General features: G+C 40.3%; 1 protein-coding gene and 1 pseudogene across 5 annotated transcripts in view; one reads left to right on the forward strand and one right to left on the reverse strand.

Moving 5' to 3' along the window:
• Window positions 1-27889, reverse strand: part of STON2 (stonin 2) — a 144425-nt gene that overhangs the window by 18476 nt on the left and 98060 nt on the right. The gene's annotated exons all lie outside the window — the stretch shown is intronic.
• On the forward strand, window positions 23438-27789 carry LOC112934901 (gametocyte-specific factor 1 pseudogene; annotated as a pseudogene).

Here is a 27889-nt window from a genome sequence, read left to right on the forward strand (position 1 = left end):
TGAGGGCTTGATCCTGGAGACAAGAGATGGAGTCCCACATGGGGCTCCCTGCATGGAGCCTGCTTCTCCCTCTGCCTGTGTCTCTGTCTCTCTCTCATGAGTAAATAAATAAAATCCTTAAAAAAAAAAAATTCATCATTAATCCACTTTTGTGGATGTATGATTTTCTGGAAAATGAAGGGAAAAGGGACGGTCAGTAAACAACCCAGGTTTGTAGGATTTATATTTTATTTTATTTATTATCATTATCATTATCACTACTATTACTATTATTGTATCAAAGGCTAAAGGGAACAATGTGGCCCTAAGTAAAATATAATCACTTCCTTGGCACAGTAACTGATCCTCTCCAGACAACTTGAAAAGGAATGCATCTCAAAACTCATCAATTTCTTATGAAGCTGCTCTAAGGAGCTTTTGTAAGGGTAGTGTTCCCACCCAAACAGACTGGTACTGACCAAGCCCCCATACCAGGGATATCCTTTTTGCCTTGGGGCTCATCACCACTCCCTAGTTTGAACAAGCCAAAGTCCTTTTATTTGGAGGGTGGTTTCTGCCAAAGCGGTTTATTCTTGCTGCCAAAGGATTCCCTTCTGTTGGGAATCTTGTTCCCAAAATAGCATTCTTCATTTTCCTTGATGAAGCTAAAACAGAAGGGGGGGGGGGGGCTTTTTGTCTCCACTGAACAAATTTTTTTTACAATAAATTCCTTTTTAAATGAAGTTATTTAAAATCACACCAAGTCCTAGAGAGCTTTGAAGCATCAGACTTAGAATACAATTTAAATGAAGTTTCTTTAAATCTGGAGGGAAATTTTGTAATTAAATTAATTTCTAGAGATTCTACATTATCTTTGACAGCCATTAAAAAGTATCAAAAGACTTTGTTACAAAATATTCTCTCTGTTGGCAGTTTCATCTCCCATGATTACAATCCGTTTTAAAAATACATCATTTGGGGCAGTAGTGGGACATAGGCCAAATTTCTGGAAATGAGATTTTTTTTTTCTCCCCACCAAATCATTTATAAGGAAAAAATGTCTTAATAAAGATGCTTTTACAGAAGAAAATCAAAGTGGTCTCTAGTTCTCATGAAAATAAAGCATTTCTTGGGGTGAACCCAAGGACTGCCAAACACAACTTTTAAAAATAATCCTTTATTAACACTGACTTCCCTACTTGTAAGTTCTTAACTTTGCATCATTTATCATTGACTGAAAGACATCTTCAGTTGTTTTTGCAAAGATTAGGTCATATATTTTCTGAGTCTCTCTTTTTTTTTTTTTAAGATTTTATTTATTTATTAATGAGAGACACAGAGAGAGAGAAAGAGAGAGGCAGAGACACAGGCAGAGGCAGAAGCAGGCTCCATGCAGGGAGCCCGACATGGGACTCGATCCCGGGTCTCCAGGATCATGCCCTGGGCCGAAGGCAGGCACCAAACCGCTGAGCCACCCAGGGATCCCCCCCTGAGCCTCTTTTTATTAAAATCTCTATCTTATATTATTCGAGACTTTCACATATAAAAAACAACAAATCTGTATGTAAAATTTCTGGGGGAAAATATTTGTATCATATATGACAAAAACTTGGTATCTTTTATGTAATATACAGTGTATTCTTAATAAAAATGATACAACCGGGGCACCTGGGTGTCTCAGGTCATGATCCCAGAGTCCTGAGATGGAATCCCACAGCAGGCTCTCTGCTCAGTGAGGAGTCGGCTTCTCCCTCTGCCTCTGCCCTTCTCCAATCCTCCCTGCTCTTGCTCTACTGTCTTTCAAGTTAAAAAAAAAAAAAATTCTTGAAAAGAAAAATGATATAGCCTCACCAAAAAATTAAATAAAATAAAATAGGGTAAGGAGCAGATAATTTGCTAATGAAGAAATAATGTGTAATAACTATTTGGGAAAAAAAAGTTTAACCTTATAAACAATAAGTACAATTATCTCCGTATCAGAGAGACAAAACTTTAGAAAGAATAAGAATCATTATTTGTGACACAAGGGAATCTGCACTCTGATGGAAGTGTTCAAAAAATCTTTCTGAAGGGCAATCTGAAAAATTGTTCGACAGTCTCAAAAAATATGATCCAAAAATTCTATTCACAGGAGTGTATTCTGAGGAAAGAAGAAGACAGGCATGCAAAGAGGATATAGCGGTATGTTTACCACAGTAATGTTTGTATCATAGAAAAATTGGAAACAAATGCCTGATAAGAAAGATTGGTTATATCAAGTATCAGACCTCTAAAATGGAATCCCATGAAGCTATCACAATGCAATTGATGCATGTTATTCACATAGAAGCTGGTCATGATATATATTATTGAGTGAATAGTAGCAAAAACCTACAATCTGGAATCAGACGGCCTTGGTTTCAATCCTGTACCTGCAGCTTATTAGCTAGGTGACTTTGGGCAAGCTGTTTATTTTCTCTGCAACTCAGTTTTCCCATATATGACATTAAGGAAGTATTAAATCCTGGGGCGCCTGGGTGGCTCAGTCAGTTAAGCATCTGCCTTTGGCTCAGGTCATGATCCCAGGGTCCTGGAATAGAGCCCCACATTAGGCTCCCTGCTGGGCGGGAGCCTGCTTCTCCCTCTCCCTCTGCCTGCTGTTCCTCCTGCTTGTGCTCGCTCTCTCTCTCTGTTAAATGCATAAATAAAATCTTAATAGAAAAGAAAATATTAAATCCTACCTGACAGGGTTGTTGGGAAAACACAGATGTTAGAATTGTGCCTGGCAGGTAATAAATGTTCATTAGATGTCAGCTGCTATTACTACTACCAGAATGATACATTTTCATGATATAGAATATACATGTATTTAAAAGCTTTGGAATAGAATATTTCATAATATTTAGATGTGAAAACAGAGGTCTCCTATGGGGTAAGAGGTGATTTAAAAATATTAAATCTGTATTATGATAATGCTGTTTGCTTACAAAATAAATAATACAAGGTCAAAACACATCTTTAGCACTCTGATTAATTAACCTTGGAGAAAGAAAACAGTTTAGCTGTAATCCATATTGATAAAGCAGTAGTTAGATCTTTCCCATGACACTTATGACTGATGTAGCTGATACCAGAAACAATGAAGGGCTGGGGATTGGGGGGAGTGGGGAGCCAGCAAATTTCTCCAGTAAGAAACAGGCTAAAACTAATTATCTTTAGAACAAAATTAACTATCATCCAGAATTCCATTTCATTGACTTATTAAGATAAAACCAAAGCCAAAAATCCAGCATAATTTTAATTACTATCTCTTCCACTTGCTACCTCCAAATTACTTTTATTATGAGTTGGGCTGCTGCCAAACAAAAGCCATGTATAAAAATCAGGCTCTCATTTGACACCACAGGAGAACTGCTTAGTACTTCAGAGCTTCCTAATGTCTTTACGGATACAAACGAAAAAAGAAATGGTGGATTCTTTCAATGTCAGACCACAGTCGACTTTAAGTTCCCCAAAGATTAAATTAAATGATTACGAGGGTAGTCAAAGTCACCAAATGAAGAAATAGTCAGAACTGTGGAGGAAGATTAAGTTTGAAAACAGAGATACTCTTGTCATCTTCTTTCCCCATTCGGTGACCTAATTTGTTCATTCAATGACAAATGCAAAAAACTTACTGAGAGCTATCCATTGGAATTTATTTGCAGTGGCAACAACACATATTCTGAGATTTTTGCAGTTTTCTCAAGATGAGACAACAATCACTGTTATATAAGAGCATATACTTAAAACTGTAACCAGCCTCAGATGCACGGCAGGCCCTTACATATTTGTGGATTGTTCTGTAAAGTTGAAAAGAGGAACACAGGGACGCCTGGGTGGCTCAGCGGTTTAGCGCCTGTCTTTGGCCCAGGGCATGATCCCGGAGTCCTGGGATCGAGTCCCACATCGGGCTCCCTGCATGGAGCCTGCTTCTCCCTCTGCCTGTGTCTCTGCCTCTCTCTCTCTCTCTATGTGTCTCTCATGCATAAATAAATAAAATAAAATAAAAAATCTAAAAAAAAAAAAGTCCTACTTTTTATGTTCACTAACTCTGGTATTTGCTTAATGCCTGTTTGTTAAGCTAAAATCCAGTTAATTTTTTCCACTGCCTTTGAGATTGGCAAGAGTTACCTTGACCCAAGGTTTTTAGGAGCATTGTTCGGTAGGGGAAAAGAAGTTAACAAGGATTTACATCCATTTATACAAAGAAGCCTTGAGGCATAAGGTCAGGTGATGTCATCCCCTGATGTGTGAATGTGTAAGGGTGAGAAAATAGTCCTCTGAACCTTATCAACGGAACTTCTAACTGGGATAAAAGAAGCTGAGACCTGCTTAGTTGTCACAATACACTGATAAAGAGAGCAGAGGGTTTGAGTCTATTCATCTGTCCTTAGCATTCTCCAGGAGACTGGATGCTTTCATGCTGGTCAGAGATATCCTCAAAGTAAAGAAGCCAATTCATTGAACTACCTCTTAACTACTCTTTGACAGAATCCCTAGCAGGACATTGGACACTACATTCTAGTTTCTACCTCCCAACTCCCCCCTGTTTATCAAGATGAACTGACCCCACACACTTCATCTCTTTTCTTCACAGTAAAGAAGCATCAGACTAAGTTTGATGACCATCCCAGGAACTTGTAGTGTTCCTGATGAATCTGTTCTCTCTGGTTCTAAACTCTTGCTTCTGTTTTACCCCTGCCCACTTTGCTAGTACTCCACCTTTGGATCCCTGCTTTTGGCTTCTTCCTCTAACAACTAAACCTCCACTTAACTGGCTTACTGGTTCACTGGCTTAATATGCCTTTCTGATACCAGCTTCTCATGTTGTCTTAGATGAAGACTATTCTTCAACTCCCACTAGGGCAGAGATCTTACTGGAACACCTTGCAGTTGTCTGAGGAAACTTAACTCCAGTTCCCCAGCAGAGGCCATAGGCGGGGAGCAGGGACAGATTCCAGTATCTATAACAAATTGAAAAATCAACATTCTACTTTACAAATTAATCTCTTAACATTTTATACATTAGAGTGTATCAAAGACTTAACTATTAATAAGGCCTCTCAGAACCTGTGTTCTATTTATTTGTTATTGTCATAGCAAAAACAAAACAAAACAAAAAAACAACCCTGTATTTCTCTCCCATCCTTGACTATTTGAATGCACCAAAGAGGGGTGAACAAAGAGGACTTTCTAGGGTCTAAGCCTTTTTGGATGTTTAATGAAGCTCTGTTTAATGGACCAAAAAATTCTTCTATGGTGCCCTAAATAGACATTTTCCCAAGAAGACATACAAATGGCTACCCAGGGATGCCTGGGTAGCTCAGCTGGTTAATCATCTGACTTTGGCTCCTAACCTCAGAGTCCTGGTACAGAGCCCTATGTTGGGTGCCCCACTCAGCAGGAGTCTGCTTGAGATTCTCACTCTTCCTTTGTGCATCTCTCTGCTCATGATCTTTCTTTCTCTCACAAGTAAATAAAATATTTTTCTTTTTCTCACAAGTAAATAAAATATTAAAACAAAACAAAACAAAACAAATGGCCCACAGACATGTGAAAAGATCTTCAGCATCACTGATCATCCGGAAAATGCAAATCAACACCACAATGAGATATTTATCACCTTACACCAGTCAGAATGGCTAAAATAAAAAAGACAAGAAATAAGTGTTGACAAGGATGTGGAGAAAAAGCAACCGTCATGCACTGCTGCTGGGAATATAAACTGGGATAGCTACTGTAGCAAATAGTAAGGTGGCTCCTCAAAAAATTAAAAATAAAAATACCATATGACTCATTAATTCCACTACTAGGTATTTACCCAAAGAAAGTGAAAACACTAATTTGAAAAGATACACACACCTCTATGCTTATTGTAATATTATATACATTAACTAAGATATGGAAGCAACCTAAGTGTCTATAGATAGAACACACACACACACACACACAGAAATATTACACAGCCATAAGAAAGATGAGGTCGTATCATTTGCAATAACATGGATGGACCTAGGGCAGCCTGGGTGGCTCAGCGCTTTAGCGCCGCCTTCAGTCCAGGGCATGATCCTGGAGACCCGAGATCAAGTCCCACATCAGGCTCCCTGCACGAAGCCTGCTTCTCCCTCTGTGTCTCTGCCTCTCTCTCTCTCTCTCTCTCTGTGTGTGTGTGTGTGTCTCATGAATAAATAAATAAAATCTAAAAAACAAAAACAAAAACAAAACCATGGATGGACCTAGAAAGTATTATGGTAAGTAAAATAAGTAGGTTGAGAAAGACAAATACCATATGATTTTGCTCATATGTGGAATCTAAAAAACAAATGAAGAAACAAAAACAATCAGGTCTGTAAATACAGAGAACAAACTGATAGTTGCTAGAGGGAAAGGAGAAGGTGGACAAAATGAATGAAGGGGAGTGAGACACACGGGCTTTCACTTATGAAATGAGCAAGTCACAAGAATAAAAAGCCCAGGGGCGCCTGGGTGGCTCAGTCAGTTGGGCATTTGCCTTCAGCTCAGGTCATGATCCTGGGGTCATGGGATCGAGCCCCGTGTCAGGCTCTCTGTTAAGTGGGCAGCCTGCTGCTTGTTCTCCCTCTGCCTCTCTCCCTGCTTGTGCTCCCTTGCTCTCTCTCAAATAAATAAATAAAATCTTTTTAATAAAAGAATAAAAAACACAGCATAGGGAATATATAGTTAAAGGTATTATAGTAGCGTGTATAGTGAGAGATGGGAGCTACGCTTGTGGTAAGCACAGCATAAGGTACAAAGAAGTTGTATCACCTGAAACTAACGTAACATTGTGTGTCAATTATACTCAAACAGAAATTTAAAAAAATAACAACTCATCTCTGGTGTGACGAGAGGTGGAAAAGGTTCTTTTGGCTCAGAAGCTTAAAAGAGAAGGAAAGGATCCAGAAGTTACTGTAAGGGAGAAGGCATGGGAGGGGCAAGGGAAAAGGTTCATCCTGTAAGTTGAGCAGTTTTTATATCCAGGAAGTACCAGAAGTGGGGACCAAGACAAGGAATGCCTGCAGGACACTGGGACAGTGACCATGCCCTTACTGTGGCCAGGAGAGGTGACTCATCAGGACTGCCTGTCCCTCTGCCACAGTGCAAATCTCACCCATGTGTGGCCCCATATCCTTACTCACTATATTCTTCTGGCTATCACATTGAGGAGACACCCCAGCAACAACCCATTTGAGCCTTAGTGACAGGAACTGTTTCTCCAAGGCTGACTCTGTAAGTTCAGCAGGGAGCTGGGGACTCTCATACAGTATTACATTATGCTTGGGTACATGTGTGTTGGGGATGAAGAGAAGAGTGGGCATTCTGGCTGAGTCCGTAACAAGCCTGTCTTCCATGTGTTAACTTTAGTAGGCTATACTATAGCTTCCAGGGGGAAATTCAAAAGGTCTACTGGTAGCAGGGGTAACATCAGCTGGTCTAAGATCATCCATAGAAAGGTTAAGGGCAATTTCCACTAGCTGAAAAGATCTCTATCGATGATTCCCTTTCACCTATATTGCCCAAAGCTTATTATTTTTTATATGGACTTTCCAGCAATGACAATAACAAAATAACCAACAGCTCCTGCATGCAGTGAGCTGCTTCTTTTCAATTGAATTTGGAGTTGGTAATTTGATTTCATTTCAGTACTTATCTAGCTCCCGTTTAGTTACCAAGATCAAAGGAGACATTCTATATTTTTTTTTTTGAGAGAGAGAGAGAGAGTGTAGAAAAATATACCCGCAGGGTGGGGAGAGGGGTAGGGGAAGGAGTAGAGAATCTTAAGCAGGCTCCATGTTCACTGTGGAGCCCAATATAAGGCTCGATCTCTGGACCCTGAGATCTCTGGACCCTGAGATCGTGACCTCAGCTGAAATTCAGCATCAGATACTTAACTGACTGAGGCACCAAGGTGCCCCAGGAGACTGATTGATAGTAGATGAAATTTATGAACTGTAAACACATCAAGATAATTTCTTAGAAAAATAGGAGAGCAACTAATTTCTAGCACAATAGATTTATCCTTGCAGGTAGAGATCTATTTGTATTTCTGAACATCTCAAATTTTTCAGAAGCCCTCATGAGGTAGATCATTTGCAGGCAAACAGTGAAATGCTATTTGCAGATGGTTCACACACTTGGTACTTTTTCTAACTTGCTACAAGCATCCACACTGTCTGGTATATGTACACCAGTGTCTTCTGGGTGGACACAAGGCTAATAAGGGAAAGGCTAGTTTAAAAGTGGTTTGTACTAACACTGGATTGAATTCCTGGCTTCGTGCTGTCTCTACTCCCTGTTCTGTGCCACTGTAGGCTGTGGAGTCAGATCAACCTGGCTCTGCCATCAGAAAACGATGAGATCTTGGGCACCTTACTTCACCCTCTCTAAACTTCAGGATTTCTCAACTCTCACAGCAAATAATAACAGGACCCATTTCATAGGGTTGTGAGGGTAAATAAGATCATTAATGGATACTGAGTTTAACTGGCCCACAACTCAATAAATGTTACCTATCACAATAGAAATGTGTAAATGTTATTTCAGAATTCTCAAGGAAGCAAAAAAGAGGGAAGAAAGGGGAGAGAGAGAATGCCTTTGAAGTTGTATTATTAATGTGATGGAGATTGAAGAAGGAAAACAGGAAGGAAAATGAAGGAAGGGAAAGAGGGATGGAGAAGGAAGGAGGAATGTCTCAGGTTATGATTCCATGAATCCAAATCTTTCCATAATTATTGCATAGATAAATCCCCAAAGGCTTGGGGATTATAAGAGATATGAGGGTCCGCATTCACGGTCATTGTGACTACAACAAAGCAGCACTAGTCTATCACATAAGGAAAGTGTTAAGTCTTGAGCACACTCTGGTCAAGACAGAACATCTAATTCTCTGTTATCCCTCTGATACTAAGAATTGCCTATGTAATTGCTGGGTAGGTCTAAGATGTTTTTGTATTCCAGACAAGTAGTCCTCAAAGTGGGGGAATGCACCCAAGGGGCTTCACAGAATGATCCACTGGGGTGTGGGAAGAAAAATATCAGAACTTCTAATTTTGTTCACTTCTTAACCCATCCTTTAAACATTTCTAATTTTTGTTTATATGTTATAAAACACTAAAACACCTAGTATGTTCATAATTTATAAATTCATAATATTATATACACACACAAATATTAGAGGCTTATGATCAAATCTTTGGAGAAACATGACTAAACATTTGGAGAAAAGTACATTAGGCATGTTTCAAACATCATAACTTCACATATACAAAAAGATATCACCTCTTCCTCTCTTTTGTAAAAATGGGCTATTATAACCAGAAAAAATGGTCTTGTTGTCAGTCCAAAGGGAGAAGTATTTTCCAAATAAGAAGAAATCTGGGGTGCCTGGGTGGCTCAGTTGGTTAAGCATCTGCCTTCAGCTCAGGTCATGATCTCAGGGTCCTGGGATCAAGGCCCACGTCAGGCTCTCTGCTCAGCCAGGAGTCTACTTCTCTCTCTCCCTCTGCTGCTCTCGTAATGCTCACTCTCTCTCTCAACTAAATAAAATCTTAAAAAAAAAAAAAAAAAAAAGAAGAAATCTATTATTCCCTTAAACTCTCCTGTTACTTGGGCAATAATTCAATCTGAAATGCCCCAGCTCCCCTGTGGTCATGCTAATGACCTATCTGAGGCTTTCCCCGTTGCCTAGAACCTAGCTAAATATGACTTCATTACCACTCCTCCTTAATTTCTAGAAAGTTTTAAGACCATTCTTCCAATTTTGCAGAAATTATGAAATTAACCTAACTAAATAACTGTCAGAGTTGCTGCCAGGGCCAAGAACTGTGTGACCTCAGTTTAAGGCAATCAGTCTTCTCATTTCCCTATTTGCTTGGTGGCCAGTGAATATGTAGAAATGACCGAAGAGGGGATGTCTGTGAGCCTGTGAGATTCCGCCCCATGCCAGGGTCATCACTAGCTCAGCAAGTGTCTGTTTATTTTTTAAAGATTTATTTATTTTAGAGAAAGAGATCATGAGTGGGAGATGGAGAAAGAAGCTCAAGCAGACTCTATGCTGAGAGAGGAGCCCAACATGGGGCTTGATGTCCAGACCCTGAGATCAGGACCTGAGCTGAAACCAAGAGTTGGATGCTTAAACCAACTGCGGACCCAGGTACCCCTCAGCAAGTATCTTTAAATTACATGTTTTAAATCTATTCTTCAAGTAATAGGTTGAGACTATTACTTCAGCTTTCAATAAAATTTTGGAGGAAAACTCAACCCACATAATTCAGAGCAGAAGGACAAAGTCAATAGAGCAAACAGTACAGATGGAAGAAACAATGTACTGCCTATCCTGCATCCCTCCCTTACAACGTTGGGCAACCACTTCACAACCGAACCTTTTGCCCCTCATTCATGTCTTCATCAGTCAAGGTGCCTCACCCCTGATGCATGGGACCCAAGCAGAGTCAGATACTTGTTGGATATCTTGAGTAAACTGACTCAAGCACAGGCAAATAGTGGGAGCTGAGGTATTCAGGTAGAGGCACTCTGAAGAGCCTGCACATTCTTGCTGACTTGAGGCTTAATGTTGCCAAGGTTCCCCCCGCCCCCAATCTGTGGGAGAAAGCAAAAATGGCCTCCGATTCTCCCTTCCTCTCTCTCCATACTCTTGGGCAGTCCCTTCCCACATGGACTCTGAGTTGGAGCATGTGATTTATTTTAGTCAGGATCAAATACATCACAAGCAAAAACTTGAAAGGTTTTTGCAGCTTGTATGCAGCTTGTATGCTGGAGCCTCCCCTCCTTTGCTGTACTTAGAACCCCAAGACCATGATAAAGTAAGCCTGCAGGGGAATAAATAAGCGTGTGGAAGAGAAGCAAGGTATTGTAGCCAACCAGGCAACTGACTGCAGGCCCATGAGTGAGCCCCTGTGGCCATCTGCTTAGTCCAGCACTCACTGGGAACTGCTCAGCTTGCCTAGATTGTGCATAATGCAGAAACTGGAGCTAAATAAACCACTGTTGGAGGTTGAGGGAGGGTACTAATTTTCAGTGTGGTTTTTATGTAACAGAAAAAACTGATATACCCACTTCCTGAAGCTCGAACTTTCAGCTTTTCTTCTTCTTCTTTTTTTAAAATATTTATTTATTTATTTATTCATGAGACACACAGAGACAAAAAGAGAGGCAGAGACACAGGTAGAGGGAAAAGCAGGCTCCATGCAGGGAACCTAACGTGGGACTTGATCCTGGGTCTCCAGGATCACACCCTGGGCTGAAGGCCCTGCTAAACTGCTGAACCAACCCGGCGGCCCTTCAGCTTTTCTTCTGATTCTGTAAACTACTGTATCCTTAGAATAAATTCCTTTTGCTTAAAGCTAGTAAAGTTGGCTTCTGTTGCTTGCAATCCAAATTATTTAGTAGCCAGGCAGGAGACAGATGACAAGATCTTTGTAGGAACTGTGGGCAGATATAAATTTCTAGAACCTTCCACACTTGTCTGGCTTTTAAGCCAAACTATTTTGGTGCTCTTCTCTACTCTTCCTCATTCTTTTCACAAGGAAACAATAATATTCTTATTGCTTAAATAATACAAGGCACATATTTCAAACTCTGGTAAGGCTGGAGGGGAGGAATTTTAAGACTCTTCTCTGATGAACTGTCATCTCTAGTCTTGGTGACCCTAGGCATAAACAGGTGGGAAGTGGAGAGGCTTTAACCGCACTGCCAAGTGGTCAATGGACTGTGGTTCTAGGCTGGTTCATATCCTGGCTACTCCATCTATTAACACTGTGACCTTGGGCAACCTACTTAAATGTAATAGGGCTGTAGTTTCTTCAACTGTAAAATGGAGATAACAGTAATATTTACCCCCCCCCCCTTTTTTTTTAAAAAGATTTTATTTACTTATTTGACAGAGTGAGTGAGTGAGAGAATACAAGCAGTGGGAGTGAGAGAGGGAGGAGCAGGCTCTCTGCAGAGCAGGGAGCCCAATATGGGGCTCGATTCCCAGGCCCTGGGGTCATGACCTGAGCTAAAGGCAGAGGCTTAACCAACTGAGCCACCCAGGCACCCTGAAACAAAAGGTTTTATTTCTAGTTCTGGCTCTGCCACAAACTTGCTTTGCTCTTGGGCAGGTCTCTCTGTGCCATTTCCCCACCTGTAGCATGGGACAACCATAATCTCTGTTCTAGTTTTGGAGCAAATATGAAATAACACATATGAATATGTTTCTAAACATTTGAAAGTGCTTAACTGTTGTTTGGTAAGGTCTATAATTACTATCCAGATATTAAGGTAGTTCTAGGTTCCAATAAATCCTACAATTTCTCATGCTGTTTGAGTAGGTCCTAGCTAGGCAGTTATTGCATTTGGGAGAGAGAAAGAGACAGACAGACAGAAATACAAAAAGCAGTCTTGGAATAAAGATTTATTTACAGATATATTAAACCAAAACCTGTGTGTTGAGAGGCCCAGTTACAGATCAGATCAAAGAGGTCATAGCCTCTTCAGAAGTCTCCCAGAGACCATTAGTATTTCTGAGAGAGTAAATAAAATCAAGTAAGCAGAGACTAGGGGAAAGTGGAAAGCCAAGAGCACACTCATACCTTTCTGTATCCTGAGCTGACAGGTGCTGCTTAATTGACATGTTTCCCAACTGTCCATAGGGACCAGGGTTGAGTGTCCTTTGCCTCAGCTGGGGATAACTCGGGATTTAAGGCCTAGTAAATCTAATGCACTCACATGTGAATTCATTTTAAAGCACACTGCCTTTTTTTTTTTAATATTTTATTTATTCATGAGAGAGGGAGAGAGGCAGAGACACAGGCAGAGGGAAAAGCAGGCCCCATGCAGGGCACCCGACAAGGGACTTGATCCCAGGTCCCCAGAATCAGGCCCTGGGACGAAGGCGGTGCTAAACCGCTGAGCCACCTGGGCCTGCCCCAAAGCACACTGCTTTTTATAATTGTTCCAGGCACCAAGTTCTAAAATAAGTAACAATTTGCTTCTGTAATATAAAGATGAACTTTGTTTTTTATAAAGATTTTATTTCTTTATTTGAGAGAGAGTGAGCATAAGCCAGGAGGAGAGGCAAAGGGAGAAGAAGAAACAGACTTCCTGCTCAGCAGGGAGCCCAGTGTGGGGCTCAATCCCAGGACTCCAGGATCACAACCTGAGCTGAAGGCAGTCAACCAACCAACCAAGCCACCTAGGTGCCCTAAAGTTGAACTTTTTTTTTAAAGAGACTTTATTTATTCATAGAGATGAGAGAGAGAGAGAGAGAGAGAGGGAGAGAGAGGCAGAGACACAGGCAGAGGGAGAAGCAGGCTCCATGCAGAGAGCCTGATGTGGGACTCGATCCAAGGTCTCCAGGATCACGCCCCGGGCTGCAGGCGGCACTAAACTGCTGCGCCACTGGGCTGCCCTAAAGATGAACTTTTTAAATAGCTTTAAGGAACAAGTTATATTTTAGAAAATTTGGATGGTGCAGAAACACATAAAATTAAAAGCTGAGATGCCTCGGTGGCTCAGTTGGTTAAGTGTCTGACTCTTGATTTCAACTCAGGTCATGATCCAGGGTTGTGAGATCGAGCCCTGAGTCAGGTTCCGTGCTGGGCATGGAGCCTGCTTAAGATGAAATAAAAACACCTGAATCTTGCTGCCACCTGAGATTACTGATGTCACTATGATAGTGTTTCCTTCAGGCTGTCTCACTGTGTGCATGTATGCATTCATGAATACACACCTATCTACCAAGTAGGGATAATTTTGCATATATAGTTTTTAGAACTTTTATTTTCTTTTGCTTAATATTTATAGATGAGAGTTTTCATGGGACAATATTTAAACAGACAGTGTGGAAGACAGTAAGTGCCAGGAGTTGTTGGCAGTATCTGACCAACCTGTTGGTATAAGCATTGCGTATGCTAAGAGAGTCTGGAGGGCAGTTTGTATTAATTCCAGTACATATATGCGATGTCTGGTTGCCTCGGTGGGGACATGCAGGATATGTGAAAAGTAATAAACTGTGATAGTGGATAAAGAATGATCAATGCTGATAATTTGTTTCATAAAGTAAATGTGATCCCACTGACATTTAAAGTCAGGGACTTCAGTAGACAGAGATGAGGTAATGGGATCAGGATTTCTATTTTCAATTCTGAAGCTTGCCTGCCTGTGACATGCTGAAATGTTGACAAACATGCTGCCTTCCACTCTTTAAAAATAGTAACCTTTGTTTCCTACACTGTGGGCATTTCCTAAGGTCAGACTGAATCTCCTCTGCAGCTGGACACACAGCCAGTTGGTATGTGTGGCTATTTGTTGCCACTCCTTTGTATAAGTGGGGTAAGTCAAGCGAAGGACATAAAGGTAGAATCATATGCCCACTTCAAAGCATGAACCTGAGTTATATTATAGAGCAGTTTGCACAATATAAAACAGGTTTGCTTCCTCAAAGACTTTCCAAGAGCATGCACTGCACAGCACAGGGATTTCTATCCTATCTTCAAGAGCAGGCTGGGGCAAAAATACTAGTCAGCATTTGATAAAGGTTGTTAGCAAATAAAGAATAAATAGTCCCAAAAAAACTTAGGAGGACCTAAATTAATCTTAATCTAAAACCTTAAGATTTCCAGTTAAGATTAAGAAGGGGCAAGGCGTGTGTCAGTGGAGAGAAGCACAAACATCTTTAGAATCAGGGCAAAACTGAGCCAAGGAAAGAGATCTTTATGGTGTTGTTTTTCTTCAAAGGATTTAATTTGGGATTAGATTGCCTAAACCCACACAGCCCTCAGTGACTTCTGGAGTGTGTCTGGAGTTCTCTGGTGACTTGAGGAGTAGACTTGAGGTTTTAGGGCAGGCGAGGGAGCTGGAAGGAGAGAGGGATAATAACCTACCCCCATCTCCATGTTCAAGACAACAGCAGTGGCTTGGCTAACGCTCACCAATCATGTACCGTATGCCAGGTACTCTGCTAGAACTATACTGAAACTCTTGATTTGACCCTGGAACACTGAAATAAGGTAGGTCCTCCCTTGGGGACACTGAAGCATGGAGGTTGGGTGGGCCAGAATTTGAACCCAGGAAGTTGGAACTTACGACCCTCAGCTTGACCACCCTGATGTACTCCAGCACTGACTGCAGCTAATTTCTGTAAAACTACCTAATCTTGACCAAGTTACTCAATTTCCAAGTCTCAGTTTCTTCACTTTCAAAAAGGATAATAAGGGGCACCTGGGTGGCTCAGTAGGTTAATCATCTGCCTTTGACTCAGGTAATGATCTCAGGGTCCTGGAATTGAGCCCCACACCAGGCTCCTTGCTCAGCAACAAGTCTGCTTCTCCCTCTCCCTCTCCCTCTATGATCTCTTGTACTCTCTCTCACTCAAATAAACAGAATCTTAAAAAAAAAAAAAAAGGATAATAAAAACAATCTGGTCTACCCACCACAACATGGTTGTGACAACCAAATGAGACATGTGAATGCCACTTGTAAAATATGGCATGCTATCCACTTTAAATTACTTTCATTAGTACTCATAAAAGAAGAGAAAGAGGGCATTTATTCATTTTGAGGTTTGTTCTTTGCTTCGTAGCAACATTTTAATTTTAATAATCAATATAAGGCAAAGGAAATAACTGGTATTCATTAGGAGCCACATTAAGTATTAAGAAAAAGCAGAAAACATTCCCTATATCAGGAATCTGTGATCAGAAAGAAAAAAAAAAAAAACCTGATTATTTGACAAGGCAGTGACTTAGAATGGCTCTCTGGGGGGGCTCTGAAGCTCCAGGGATAAAGCCTGCTCCAGCTGGCAGGCAAGTGACACTTCCTTTTCTGGAAGTGGAAATGAACTCTTCAAGGATTTGTGGCCCTCCAGATAATGACTTCCTGTTCCACAAAAACAGCACAGCAGCTGGAAATCACAACCTATCTCTGGTCCCTATTCCACATTTTAGAGCTATCATTCTCAGTCCAGACTGAAAGAGGATTCTCCACCTTCAGTTCTCTAAATCCTCCACTGTTAATCGGATGGACAAAAAATGCCAGAATTTAAAGCCACTGTTAGGAAAAGTTACCTTTGAGCAAAATCACCCTGGACCCAGACCAATCAGCTGGAAGTCATTAAACTCTCAAGCAGGGCTGAAGTCTTTGATCTATACTTCTATCACAGCACACCCAGGCATGATCTCTTTGTGTTTACTCTCCCACTCTGGCCACTACATAACAGCCTTTTGAACTGAATTGTGCTGGGAACTTCGTCTAGGAACCCAAAGTTGGGAAAGAGGAAAAAATGAACATCTCCAGAAATGAAGTGATATAGAAGGGTCAACCAAGGAAGAGTTTAGTCATCTACTATGACATTAATTTTTTTCAGCCAATCTATACATGTTCAATTTTTATGACAAAGTATGATGGGCAGAAAATACAGTACTTCTTATACAGGAGGCTGACACAGAATGAAAGGGTGAAAATTACGTTTAATGTACTCAGGAGGCAAGAAATGAAGTCATAGATGTAACACTCCTTTTTCAGGTGCCTTTGAAGTAGCCTTCAAATGGAGATTGAGCATTGTGGTTTCACAGCACAGTGTTAACATTTTATTAAAGCCCTGTGTACAATCAGTCTTGTGATAATAATATTTTAAAAAGAAAAATAGTACAGTTCTGCAAGGGGACAGCTTCCTCTCTACCTGACCAGAGAATACCATAAAACCTAGAGTACAGGGATGCTTGGGTGGCTCAGCGGTTGAGTGTCTGCCTTTGACCCAGGGCGTGATCCTGGAGTGCCAGGATCGAGTCCCACGTCGGGCTCCCTGCTTGGAGCCTGCTTCTCCCTCTGCCTGTGTCTCTGCCTATCTCTCTCTCTGTGCCTCTCATGAATAAATAAATAAAATCTTCTAAAAAAAAAAAAACAAACCTGGAGTACAGGGAAAAGTTTGTTTTCAGTAAGAATTGATAGAAATGGGTCTAAAGTCTACTAATCTGTAATCTCAATTACACAGAAGGTTAAAAACTTTCTTTTAACACAAGCAGTGCATATTCACTGAAGGAGATTTAGAAGATACAGGCAAGCTATGGGGGCGGAGGGGAGGACCCAAAGTCTCACTTTTACTGCCACAGTAAGAGACATCTCTGCTATTATAAGGGTTGATGGGGCAGCCTGGGTGGCTCAGCGGTTTAGCGCTGCTTTCAGCCCAGGGTGTGATTCTGGAGACGGGGGATGGAGTCCCATGTCAGGCTCCCTGCTTGGATCCTGCTTCTCCCTCTGCCTGTGTCTCTGCCTCTCTCTCTCTCTCTCTCTCTCTCTCTCTCTCTCTCTGTGTGTGTGTGTGTCTCTCCCTGCCCCCCTCTGTGTCTCTCATGAATAAATAAATAAAATCTTTAAAAAATATATATATAAGGGTTGATGAAGGAGAAATTGAAAATAACAATACCCAAAAAGTGTCCACAAATTAAATGTAGGACTCAACTGGGATTCATGGGACACAAAACTGTGCATGGCACTAGGATCTGGTGGTCACTTTAAAATACGTGCCCAGGCTTCTATTCTCTTAGGCAACTCCTCTGAACCTCCCCCAGAATATTACAGAAGTTATTCACACATGCATAGAATAATGTGTTGTACAAGTACCTTGTGAGCCCATTGCAATAAATGAAGAAAAAGTAAAATTTAACAGCCATTAGCAATAAAACTCTCAGTATAAAGAAATGGAAGACCATTTCCTCAATCTGATAAAGAGCATGTATACACATACAAAAAAAAAAAACCCACTTCAGCTAATATCATAGTGGTGAAATATCAAATGCTTTCCCCCAATCTCAACACATCTATTCACTATTGTAATGGAATCCACACATATGGCAACAAGGTAAGGAAAGGGAGGGAAAAGCAAAGGAATGAGGTAAAGCTCTCTGTTGGTGGCATGACTGTGTACTCGGTAAGTCCAAAAATATCAACAAAATCATAGGAGCAGTGAGCAAATGCAGTAAGGTGTCAGGATACAAAGTCATTACTTAAAAACTAATTGTATATCTAAATGCTAGTTAAGCCTGTGTCTTTGGCTTGGGCTGTGATCCTAGGGTCCTGGGATAGAGCTATGTGTCAAGTTCTCTGCTGAGCAGGCAACCTGCTTCTCCCTTTCCCTTTGCAGCTCCCCCTACTTGTGCTCTCTCTCTCTCTCAAATAAATGAATAAAATATTTAAAAATAAATGAATGAATGCTAATAACAAATAACTGGATAATGAAATTTTAAAAAATTACAATATCATAAAAATTTCAAATACACAGATATAAATTTAATAAAAGATATGTAAGATCTCTATGCTTGAAAGCTATAGAACTCTGAGAGAAATTAAAGAAGACCTAAACAATGGAGAGAGTTCATGTTAATGGATTTGAAAACTCAAAATGTTAAGATGAAAAATTTTCTGAAATTGAACTATAGAGTCAATACAGTTCCAAGCAAAATCCCTATAATTTTCCCCTCCTTCAGTAAAAACTGGTTAATTGTCAATTTTTATTAAATCCTGTTAATAGGATAATCTGGGAGAAGAAAAATGTTGGAGGGCATACATTACTAAATTTTAAGATTTACTATAAAGACTTAGTAATTAAGACAGTATAATAGGAATGACAGATTAATAGAAGAGAATAGAGAATCTAGGAGTAGACCCATACATATATAATTATTTAGGTTCTGACAAAGGTGCCGTAGAATGCAATGGGGGGAGGAAAGTTCTTTTCAATAAATGTGCTGGAACAACTAAACATACATATGGAAAAAAATCGACCTTAACCTTTTCCTCTCTATCTCTCTCTATATATTTTGGAATTAAACTGAGAAAGATCATACATCTATATGAAAGCTAAAACTATTAACACTTTGGGACTCCTGCGTGGCTCAGCGGTTTAGTGCCTGCCTTTGGCCCGGGGTGTGATCCTGGGGTTCCAGGATCAAGTCCCACGTCCAGCTTCCTGCATGGAGCCTGCTTCTCCCTCTGCCTGTGTCTCTGCCCCTCTCTCTGTGTGTCTCTCATGAATAAATAAATAAAATCTTAAAAAAAAAAAAAAACTATAACACTTCTACAAGAAAACATTAAAAAAAAAAAAAATCTCATGACCTTGCAGTAGGCAATGATTTCTTAGGACACAAAAAGCATTACCATGAAAGAAAAAAAATTTAATAAATTGCATTTTATCAATTTATTTATCAAGATATCACTTAAACAGTTAAAAGGCAAGCTACCGAAAAATGACTTACATCCAGAATACATAAAGAATTCCCACAAATCAATAATAGAAAGAATAACCCAGTAAAAAAAAAAAAAAAAAAAAAAAAACAGGCCCTTCATTAAAGAAGCTATAAAGAAGCCCACAGAGCACATGATAAGATGTTCAACATCAATGGACACTAAGGAAGTGTAAATTGAACTACAATGAGATACTATATGCTTTCCAATGGAAAGGCTAAAGTTGTAAAGCATGATAATATCAAGTGTTACAATAAATATCTAGTTACAACTAATATCTAGTTACAACTAGAACTCTCTCATATTGTTGGTTAGGAATATAAAGAGGTAAAATCACTTTGAAAAATGATTTAGCAGCCTCTAATAAACTTACACATTCACCCAGCTTATGACCCAGCAATTCCACTACCCTGTTTATATGCAAGAGAAGTGAAAGATATGTCCAAAATAGATTTGTTCAAAAATGTTCACAGCAGCTTTATTCATTATAGTAAAAAACTGGAAACACTCCAAATACCCATCAACAAGAGAACGGATAAACAAACTCTATCATATTCATATAATAGAGTACTACTGTGGCGATAAACCTAAGTGTACTATTTAGACATGCAGCAACGTGACAAACCTTAAAACCACTACATGAATCTCAGAAGTCACTACTACACCATCACTTAACCCTGGCTTCATCAGTTCATTTAATCTCATATCAACCCTATAAATACTATTATCCATCAGTTTTAATAATGAAAAAGATGCACAGAGGAAAAATAATATCCAAGATTATTATATTTACTCATTCATTAGTTCATTCAAATTTACTGAGGATATACTGTTCGCTAACAGGTGGTTGTGTTGCATGCTGAGGCTAAAATGTTAGCGAAACTAGACCCAAGATTTAAATCCAGTCCTTCCACTACACAACACGGCCAGATACCGTGACAGGCCCTACATAAAAAAAAAATGAGTAAGACACTATCATTGCAATTATGATACAATAAGAGAGTGTTCTTATATGTATATGCAATGTGCTTTGTGAACCCAAAAAGGGAAATGATAATTCTGCCTGAGTTGGTTGAAACCAAACTGGCAAAGGGGCAGACATTTCCATCAGTAATAGAACAGCAGACAGAATGCTTTCAGGGCTGAGAAAGAGTGGAAAGAGTTCGAGATTTGGAAACTGGAAATAATACCTAGAGAGCTAAGCACCTGCAGAAGAAGCTCAATTTATAGTAGCTTTTTGTTTTTGAACAAATAACTGTTGTTAGTCATACTGCCAACAGACATCTCTTATTGTAGATGGTGTGTCAATCTCCAGGAAGGCTTACCTCTCAAAACAAGAATATGATTGCCTTTCTAAGGTTGAAAAGCTTAAGAACAGACCCTAAACCCATAGTGATTTGCTAGCTTTTGATCTCCCTCCTCACCTGAACATGACTTGTGCCCAATATACACCGTGGGACTATGTTAAGTAGAGCTGACTATCTCAGTTTGAGTGGCTTATACACGGTTAGAAGCCAGGACCCAAAAACCCTTGGGCTAGTGGCAATAGCAGCCACTCCGCCTTGTTCCTTTACACATGAAACCACTCAGAACATGCACTTTATTGCTGCCTCCTCTGTGCCCAGCTCAGAGCAATACTCACTTTAATCTGCATCTGGTATCCCTATCTGCCTACGGATTCCTAGAACAGAGGCTAGAGGTAAGCATTAATCTGAGAGAGACAGTCTGGTAAGGGAGGACCAGAATAGCAGAATTTTCTCAATATGTAGAGGCTCTTCCTATGGCGCTTGCATCCAAGATTTTAATATAGATAATGAAATAGGTTCAGATTCCCTTCTGATGGCAGAGCAAGTTAGTGCTGCTGAATATTAAGGCATTTACAAAACAGGAGGTCAGAAGTTGTTTGTGAGGCTGAGTGGCTCTTTTATGGACATTTCCAGGCAGCCAGAATAATTACAGCAAGAGTGGCCCTGGCACCAACTTCTCCTAACCACATAGGTTTTTATGTGTACACAGTTGACTGATGAACTGACGCAGAAGGTGTTTACATTATTTAATCATCAGAGCAAACACTGCAAACAGCTCTACGAGGAACACGGCACATGGGAGAGAACAGGCTTGCACTGTACTACAAATAGGCTGGGGGCAATGTTGGGCAAATTATTTCAGTTCTCCAAGCCTCAGGTCCCTCACCTATAAAGTGGGATAACGATGCCCTGCAGGATACTGAGAGAGTTACAGATAATGTAGGCAAGGGCCTGGCATAATGCCTTGCATGTATGTACCAGACACCTAATAAGTGGTTGCTTCTGTTATCATAATTAATGTAAGGCATGGCCATCTATAATTCTGGGGGAGCCAAGGAGAAGATATGTACTACAAATTGATTGCTTTTGTTGGAGAGAGGCCATGTTCAATGGCTTTCAGCTTGCTTACATGGAGGGGAGTTCAGGGAAGGGTTTGTGTGAGATGGGGAAGGGGTGGGTGAGTGGAGGGACAATAGGAGAGACAAAGAAGGGAAAGAAGGAAAAAAAATAGCTTTCAGAAGAAGCACATGTATCTTGCTACTAAACTATAGCTATTTGAAGGCAAGGTCCATGTCTTATTTTATGTTACTTTTTATTCTGTTTTTATTCATTATCACAAGCTCTATGGTTCTTACACAATACCTGACACCCAGCAGACACTCGGTAAATGTTTACTGATGCACACCTGGATCGGGTACTGACTCTCACTCCCAGATGTGGCTGTGACTAAACAGGAAAAGGAAATAGACAGTGGTGGTGTGGGACAATTGTCAAGCTGTGGTTCTGATAAGCAGAAGTGCCCTTTGTCCCAGCAATTGAGTCACTGCGCCATCACACTGACAAACTGTGACAGGTTCCATTCACAACTCCAATAATGACATGAGGTCATTCCCTCAACAAAGCAACAAGCCCCAGATAGAGGTTCCAAATCTTAACAAGGGAAAGGTCTTTCCCAGTCTGTCACCTTCTATTCCAGTTAGAACATCTGGTACGTGAAATGTTTTGCTGTGCTGTCCCATGCCGGACCTGCTGTTCTACATATACTTTGATCATTAACCCTCATGACAACACTATATAAGATATTAAGTATAGTTGTAGGTGAAGCAAATGCAACTCATAGAGGTAAAGTAACTTGCCTAAGGTCAAATATTAACCAGGCTTCAAAATCAAATGGTACAACACACATGCAGAAGGGCGTACATATCAAAAGTTTTCACATACCGAGTACATTCACCTAACCACTACCAGAGGAAGAAATAAATCCCCTGGTACTCCTTTGTCACGCCCCCTCCAAAGCCAGCCCCTCTTCTGACTTCTCACAACTCTGAGTTTTGCTGGGAACACTCTAACCTACAGTAATTTCTTCTTCCACTGAATTCTTAGGTTTTCCTTCTCTGTAATTTCCTGATACCCTCTTGGAGTGTCAATTATTTGTTCTGTTACGTATCCTGTCCGTCTTTTTTTTTTTTTTTTTAAAGATTTTATTTATTTATTCATGAGAGACACACACACACAGAGAGAGAGAGAGAGAGAGAGAGAGAGAGATATGCAGAGACACAGGCAGAGGGAGAAGCAGGCTCCATGCAGGGAGCCTGACGTGGGACTCAATCCTGGGTCTCCAGGATCAGGCCCTGGGCTGAAGGCTGTACTAAACCACTGAGCCACCAAGGCTGCCCCATATCTTATCTAATTATGATTGTTATAAGCTCTTTGAGGCCTGGGTTTTACACTTCTTTACATCCCCCAGCACACTTAGCATGGACAGATGACTCTACAAAATATGTACCTAACAGTTACTTTCTGCTTTCTGTCTACCTGGTGCTGTAATAAGCACTTTACCTGGATTAACTCATTTAATCCAGCCAACAACCCAGAGAGGTAGGTACTGCTACTTTCTTCCTTCTATAAGTGACAAAACTGAGACCCAAGGTCATATAGTTAGGGAGAGAGAGTCAGGATTCAACCCAAGCATTGTTACTCCAAGGCATGCATGAATCGGGAGGTCTTTCATTACCCTGTTCTCTTTTCATAAAATTTTTATTCAAGTATAAGACACACACAGAGAAAAGACAACATAAACCACATATTTAAAGTTCAATGCATTTTGGACATAGGGAAAAAAGCGACTATGGGGAGAGCGTGTCTCAACCATGCACTTGGACTCAGCTCCTTTATTTCCAACACTGAAGAAACTTAACATCAATTCCCCGGACCCTGAAAAGCTATTACAATTCCCCTGTATGGTAAAAACCACCAGATCAGGGTCTGCAGGCTTCCTTGTTATTTTATCAAGAGGAGAAAGAATCATCCTGATGTCACAAACAAATTGGTTATTTGTCCCTTCAACACTCACACTACTAGGTTCCTTGGGCCAAAATCGGTCATGATATCTCAAGCTGTAAGATAAAAGTTATATTGAGCAGGATGTTTGTTGTCAACCAAACCAGGAACCTTGGACAAGAGATGCTGGCTGAGAACACATGGCAGTACCCTCCTGGCAAGGAAGACTGGGATAAAGATATGTGGGAAGAGACCAGCACCCTCATTTGTCTGGGGGCATAGCCAACTGCTGTGGCAACAACAGTCATGCAAGCAACATAGTTATGGGACATAAGAGTAACCTGGCTGCAGGCATGTGTGTTCCCAAGTCTCTGCTGTATGTCCTGCCATGGAAAAACAATGAAAATGCCAGTAACTAAATATCTATCTCATCAAATGCCAGACCCTAGAAGACTCTTGCTTCTTCCTGCTACCAGTAGGTTTTTCTTTCTCCTGATTATAGGAAAGTAACCTGTTTGTGACTTTCTAACTGACAAATACCTTTTATATTTCCTCCCTACTTTGAGTCCTCACTCATTTGATGCAAGAAGGAACCCTCAAACTCAGAAGAACTATCTCAAAGCATCAATGTAGACAGCATGAGAAAAAAAATGTTTTTAATTAAGCTGAATGGGTTTTTACAAGATGAAGACACCTGGATAACTCATACACAGATCAAGAAACAGAACATGATCAACACCCAGAAAACCCCTTATTGCCCCCTTCTAGTCACTAACTGCACCCCTAACTCCCTCAGGGTATTGGCTATCCTGACTTTTCACATCATGTATTAATTTATTTATTACTGAACTTTATATAAATGAAATTGTATAGTATGTCTTCTTCATAGTCATAGGAGTCACCTTACTGCATGTGGTGTGTTAATTTGCATTTCTATATCATATTGAATTTTCTGTGTTGATGTGTATGGATGTGATATGATTTACCCATTCTGGTGTGGATGGACAGTTGACAGACTCCAGATTTCATTAATTATAGCTAGTGTTCTGTGAACATTCTTATATGTGCCTTTTGGTACATAATATGCATGCATTTTTCTGGAGTACATAACCAGGTATGAAATTGTTATGTCAGTAGTATGCAGTTAATCATACCAACTTACATTCCCATCTGCAGTCTTTGAGAGTTCTGCTCACTGTAAATCCTTGCCAACACCTAATATTGTCTGTCATTTTCATTTTATTTATTTATTTAAGATTATTTGAGAGAGTGTGTGTGCGTGGACACACGCACATGCACATGCCTATGAGTTGGGAAGAAGGTAAAGGGAGAGAATCTTCAAGCAGACTCTGACGAGTGTGGAGCCCGACATAGGGCTCGATCTCACAACCCATGAGATCATGACTTGAGCCAAAACCAGGTGTCAGATGCTTAACCAAATGAGCCACCCAGGTGTCCCCATGTCATTCTAGCTATGATGGTAGGTGTATAGTAGTGTCATATTGTGGCTTTATTTGGGCTTTCACTCATGCCTATGGAGTTGTACACCTGCTAGGCATTTGGATACCTTCTTCTGCGAGTACCTTTCCATGGGTGGTCTGCTGTTTTGGAGTTGATGTGTAGGAGCTCCTTATATATTCCAGATAGGAGTTCTCTGTCAGATAAATCTATTGTATCACACCTTGAGCCAAAGGCAGATGCTCAACCACTGAGCCACCCAGATGCCCCTAGAAATTTTTTTAGAAGGAGAGTTTATTGGAAGGATATGGAGGGCCAGGGGAAGAGTGTGCTCAAAGAACTGAAAGAAAAGCAGAAATCAAGCTAAAAAGCCATACTCAGCAATTGGGGAAGAACAGAATCTGGGTCTCTGGCAAGGACTCTCAGATGGTTTCTTCTAGTGCTGTCAACCATTTTCAGTTTCATCTCCTTTCCTAAAGAGTAAAATTCCAAAGAAAGAGCTTTGTGGTGGCTTAGCTTATTAGCTTGTGTGGCTTTGGGGAGGTGAGGGCCTTGCCTGGCAGCCCCACCAGTCAGTCTCTAAGAAGGCAGCTCCTAAAACATGCAGTTCAAACAAGACTCAAAAAGTTCTAACTATAAAGGAAAAATTTGATAAATTAGACTACATTGAAATTAAGACTATCTGTTTACCAGTAGGTACTATTCAGGGAGTTAAAAGCAAGCAAGCTATGTTGTGAGAAGAGATACTTTGGCTCAAGGCGTGATCCCAGGGTCCTTGGATCAAGTTCTGTTTTTTCTCTTTTTTTAAGATTTTATTTATTTATTCATTATTCATGAGAGACACACAGAGAAGCAGAGACACAGGCAGAGGGAGAAGCAGGTTCCATGTAGGGAGCCCGATATGGGACTTGATCCCGGGACTCCAGGATCACACCCTGGGCCGAAGGCAGGCACCAAACTGCTGAGCCACCCAGGAATCTCCCCTCCTCACCCCCATGGAGTTCTGCATTGGGTTTCCTGCAGGGAGCCTGCTTCTCCCTCTGCCTGTGTCTCTGCCTCTCTCTCCGTATCTCATGAATAAACAAAATCTTAAAATAAAAAAATATAAAAATTCCTAATTAGCCAGAGTCTATTTCTGTTGCTTACAACCAAAGGATCCTACTGATTCCTTCATTTCCTTCATTCACTCTCTCTATATTGACAACCATACATTTTTATGTATGTCACTAAGCACAAAAGTAAAGCTTGACTAGTCACACTATGCAAACAAGAACTTTCACCTTCTTGAAACTTAGTCTTCATCCTTTCAAGAGCGAAGTATGATTTTTAGAAATGATGACCTTTCTAACATCCCAGGGTTGGTTCTGCAATGACTCTCACATTAGGAAAAACAACAGCATTTCAAATCATTGGGTCCCACGAAAATGAAGAAGGGGAAATCTACCTACAACTGCACATTCTCCAATAAAGCAGACAATAAAAAGGTACAATAGAGCATTATCCCCTTAAGGTATCCAGCAAAGACAGCTCTGCAGCTGTGCCTAAGAATGATAATTACTATCTTTTTTGGCTGACGGCTATAATAATGAGTACTGATAAGTGGGAGAGCAAACAATACTTTGTGTAGAATATTATTTAAATAAGGAACACTTCTAAAAATTAAATTATCCTGAATAGGCAGCATGGCAGAAGGTAGTGACAATCTATAGAAATACTGTTATAGCTGGAAGGGTGTTTAGGGAATCATCTCAATAATCAGGTGCTCAGACCCTTCATGTTTCACAAAATAAGAACATGGGCCAACATTAACGAGAGAGATTTTTAAAAAACAAACAGAAATTACACTTCCAAATGAATCTGACCTGGCAAGTTATACACATATTGCATTCATGCAATTTTAACATTAGGCCTTTCTGGATTGTAGCTTTTGGAAATGTTTCTAGAAACTATGGTGTTTTCTTCAGCATGACCTTAGTGGTGGCAAATCTTCCTTCCTTGAGGTTAACTGGGTTTGATTTCTCAAAAACATTCAAGACTCAGAGTCAAAGCTGGTGTGTAAATTTCTATAAATATATTTCCTTTTTTTTTAAAAAAAGGGACAACACAACACAGTGTGAGCTTCGGAGTTAGAGAAATCTGTATTCTAGACACTTTCTGGTATATAATCTGGAACACATGGCAGTTTACTTGAGTCTCAATTTCCTTATACATTCGGAGGGACTAATAGTCTTTCTGATGGGTGTGGTTGGTAAATGAGATACCGTATCTGAAGCTATTATATCTTTAGCTTTTATTACTGTGACTAAAGAAAGAGAATGCCTTTTGTCTGCTGAATGTAAATTGGTTCTGAAAGGACTTCACAAAAAAAGTTTACCAATTTTAGGCATCACCATTAGGGAGTGATAAGACTTGCAATGTCTCTGGAATCATGTAATCCAGCTCAGACCCAGAAATTATTGTTTTTTAAAAATTATTTAAGACCTAGAAAATATTTTTAAAAAGACTCTAAGAACAAAACACAATTATAGAGTCCAAGTACTAAAGTTGGAGCATTTACTCACAGCTGTGCCTCTTGGTGTTGGAGAACCTAGATCCTCATGCTCTAACTCTGAATCCATCCCTAGCAATGCCCATGAAGGAGCCCATGAAGGAGCCCATGAAGAAAGGGGAGCTACTGGTGCAGGGAAAATTGAAAGAACTGAAAGAGGAAAAAGAAGTTCTCCAAGGAAACCAGACTCACCCGGAAGTCTTCTTTTACCCATAGTCATATACACTAAGGGACTATGGGAAGATCAGGGGCACAATGGCTGCTTTAATAGGCTGCATCTTCAAAATTCAGAGGGCAGTTTCTAGGGTGGTGCTAG

The sequence above is a fragment of the Vulpes vulpes genome, chromosome 6 (genome assembly GCF_048418805.1).
Source record: "Vulpes vulpes isolate BD-2025 chromosome 6, VulVul3, whole genome shotgun sequence".
Taxonomy (NCBI): Eukaryota; Metazoa; Chordata; class Mammalia; order Carnivora; family Canidae; genus Vulpes; species Vulpes vulpes.